This window comes from Gorilla gorilla, chromosome X, assembly GCF_029281585.2.
Source record: "Gorilla gorilla gorilla isolate KB3781 chromosome X, NHGRI_mGorGor1-v2.1_pri, whole genome shotgun sequence".
In the NCBI taxonomy this organism is placed as follows: domain Eukaryota; kingdom Metazoa; phylum Chordata; class Mammalia; order Primates; family Hominidae; genus Gorilla; species Gorilla gorilla.
Window position 1 is genome coordinate 65,736,625 of NC_073247.2, and position 3,843 is coordinate 65,740,467.

Sequence of the window (3,843 nt, forward strand, 5' to 3'; positions counted from 1 at the left end):
AAAAAGAAGGCCCCTGGCTGTGGCGCCATGTGAAAAGGATGAAGACCTCCAGGCCCTTCTCCCTCCGAGTCTCCCTCCCCCTGATGACCCTCTGGAAGCCTGCTGGCTCCTCCTCACCCTCACTCACACTCCAACTCCCAGTTGGATTGGCCTGTGGACCTACCTGCTGCGTCTCAGTAGGAGAGAAAGAATCCAGACCTCAGGAACTTGACCTCACAGCTCCAGGGAATTCACCACGTGGGCGAACGGGTAGAGTAGAAGACGCCCAGTGAACATGCACACTGAGGTGGGCGCCCAAAGAGCATGCGCAGTGAGATGTGTGCTTGCCTTAAGGGCTGTGGTGTCCCTCCTTGTTCCCCCTACCCCTGCTCTTTCCTCCATCCCTTCCTAGGACCTCACTAAGGAATTTGGAATCCATCCTCCCTGTGTGTTTTTTTAATGCCTCTGAGACTCAAATATCTCAATATCACCGTTCAAAACTCACTCTGTGTTCACCTGACCCTCCTGCCCTCTATGGCCCTTGTTCCTCCCTTGTCTGGGCCCCTCAAGGGAGCAAGTGCATGGTGGTGTTGCTGACTTCTAGTAGAAGGATGAGGATCTCTATCAGGCCGTGGACCAAGTGGCCAAACCCATAGGAAGTCTGCTCACTTTCCCTCATGTTCACTCACACTCAACTTCTGGGAGGACTGATCTATGGACCTACCTGATGTGTTATAGTTAGCAAGAAAGAAGTCACAACATTTCCTCCCACAGCTCTGCAGGGACAGAAGGCAGAGAGCAAGGCCCACAGGGAACAAGAATTTGCATAGGAAGGGTCATGCACATTGAGCCAGGGACTTTCAGGGAATGCCAGAGTTTTCCCTCTGTCACCATGATAGCAGCAGCCACTGCCATCATAGTGGCTGCAGCAGGGAAGCCCAGCCAGAGCTGCATGCTCTGTGGAGCCAGCAAAAGCCAGGGACAAGTGGGATTCCCACCTTTTACAAGTTGGGGAGGGAGCCCCTGGGTGCCCCTGCAGCCACCCAAACTGCAGTTGAAGACCCAGACTTCTGGCTCTATGGAGCAGGCAGGATCCCTGCCCTCCTGGGTGCAGCTGTAGCCACTGGATCCATGGCTGCAGACCCAGGAGCTGGGGACAAGTGGGAGCCCCAACCCTTCAGAGTTGGCGGGTCAGGAGCTCCTTGGGTGCAGCTGTAACTTCCCTCCAAGGCGCAGGACCCAGGTGTGTCTGCAGCCTGCACTCTCTGAAGCCTGGGAAGGCCCCACCTGTCCCTGGGGAGCATGGAACTGGGGACACTGTCCCTGGGGAGCAGGCTCAGAGGTGTCTGCTCCCACTACCTGGTCTCTCCCTGCTCCCAGCACCCACTATGATTTCAGAGCAGGTTGTGGGCTGAGCCCCTGCACTCTCACAGCTCAGATGGGCTTGCACATGGGCAGGTCAGCCCTGGAATGCCAGCCCCCTGCCACCTCAGACCCCTCCTGAATTTGGGTGCCAAGAAACATGAGAGGGGAAGCCAAGGGGGTGCTGAGGGCAGCTGGGTAGTGCTCTGCAGGTGCGAGCAGCCTGGGCACCATGGACTGCAGTGGGAGGCAGACAGGGTCCAGAGCAGAAGGGGGTGGTCCTAGGTAAGGCCCCACCTTCAGGCCAGGGATGGGCCAGGCTGCCAATCCCAGGGACCAGAGTATGGACTTGTGGTGCCTTTTCTAGGCCCACCCATGGACTAATGTACATGCACTTTCTCCCCTCTGAGGTCCGTAAATGCCTGGGACTCAGCCAGAGCAGGGCAGAGGATGGGAGACAATGGGACAACCAGCTGCAGAGAGGAGCTACCCTCTCCAGGGCCTCGTCTCTGCTGAGAGCTGCAGATGTTGGAAAGACCTGCCTGCAGAGAGGAGACACACTCTTCAGGGCCTCCTCTCTGCTGAGAGCTGAACACTTGACCTGACGACCTGCCTAAAGAGGAGCTACTGACTGTGGATCTCCTCTGAGCTGTTCTAACACTCAATAAAGCTCCTCTTTGTCTTGTTTACCCTCCACTTGTTTGCATACCTTATTCTTCCCGGATGCATTAACAAGAACTTGAACAAAGGTGCCACCAGACACAGAGGTTTCCAGCCAGAAAATCGACTGCCCAAAGATCCCATATCACCCGTACCCACATCCACAGGGCATTTTTTAGTAAAAAAAAAAAAAAGAGGGGGGGACTTAAGAGAGCTTTTGTTTCTTTGCCCAATCTCCTGCATTGAGAAACGCTGGAAACACGCAGTCCCACGTCATCCTTAGTGGAGGATATATTTCTTTTGTGACAGAAATAAGGAATTTTATGTCTGTATTTACACGTGCTTTTTTCTAAGGATATTGCTTTGTTGCCAAGGCTGGAGGGCAGTAGTATGACCATACCTTTCTATGCAGCCTCCAACTCCTGGGCTCAAACAATCCTCATGCTGCAGTCTCCCAAGTGGGTGGTACTACAGGTGTGGACACACCTGGGCAATTGATTCATTTATTTTTAGAGAGTGGTCTCACTATGTTGTCAATGCCAGTCTCAAATTCCTGGGCTCAAGCGATCCTCCCACCTTGGCCAATTTTTATACATAGTTTGATTAATGACTTTTTTCTGTGGTTCTGAGTTTTCTGCCATGCTTCCAGTAATGTAACAATGAAAGATCTTATAGGACAATAGTCCTACTGCATTTTATTTATTATTATTATTATTATACTTTAAGTTTTAAGGTACATCAGACTAACAATTATTACATGTCAGATTTTATGTCACCATTATGCTTAAATGACACATTGACCAAGACATAAAATGAAAGATTCTGAAATTTTGATATTTTTAACAAATCAACTTGAGAAATATACAATCATGGAATATCAGGAAAATTCTCCCCTTGAAGCTCATGCAGGATAGGTGAGCCCCAAAGTTGGAGCTTATTCCAGGAGAGTTCTTGGCTTTGCCTTGGAGAGAATTTAAGCATGAGCTGGTGGTGTTAGACAGCAATACTTTTACTGAACAGTACGACTCCTTTCTGAACAGGGCTAACCCACAGGCAGTGAGCCAGCAGGCAGCAACCTATGGGCTCTTGACAACTGTATTTATATTCATTTATACTCACTTTCAGTTCCATGTAAAGGGGTGGGTTAATGCAAATTGAAGGGTGAGTTATTTAGAACTGTCTGGTAATGCAGGGAGGCAGAGGAGGGTGAACTTCTGGTTCATTGCCATGGCAGTTGCAAACTGTCATGGCGCTGGTGGGAGTATCATGTGCTAGTGAGCAATGAGGGCAGCTAAAGATTGTGATCATCTCTATCTGCGGGTTCATGTGGGTTCCTTCACCCTATCCTGTGGGGACCATGATTTAAGTCCTGTCAGGACCTGGAATTAAATCCTGTGTGTCTTCTACTTCAAAACTACAAGAGAATGCAGGATTTTCTTTCTCATTAAAATCAGGTATCCCTTTAATCATTCCAAGCATATTTTTTATTGCATGCAGCCATTCAAAGTTTGCTTTTTCACAAATGCTTAGCCTAAATCTTCTATTCAGCTTCAGTTTCAGCTTAGGATGTTTAGGAAGACCAAGTAGCCAAATTCTATGCCAACAAGATTTCTGGCATCCCTATACTACTTTGTGATCCTGCTAATTCTTATGTGACCATCATATCTAACCAATAACACATCATCAGTACTATAAACAAGCCATAACATTTGGAGTCATGGTTATCATGTGAACTTTCTCCTTCAATAATAGGTAATATTTTTAGATGTAACTTTGAATAAAAATCTATTTATATGATTAATATATTGATATACTGCTAGTCAGTGAAGGTACAAATGTATA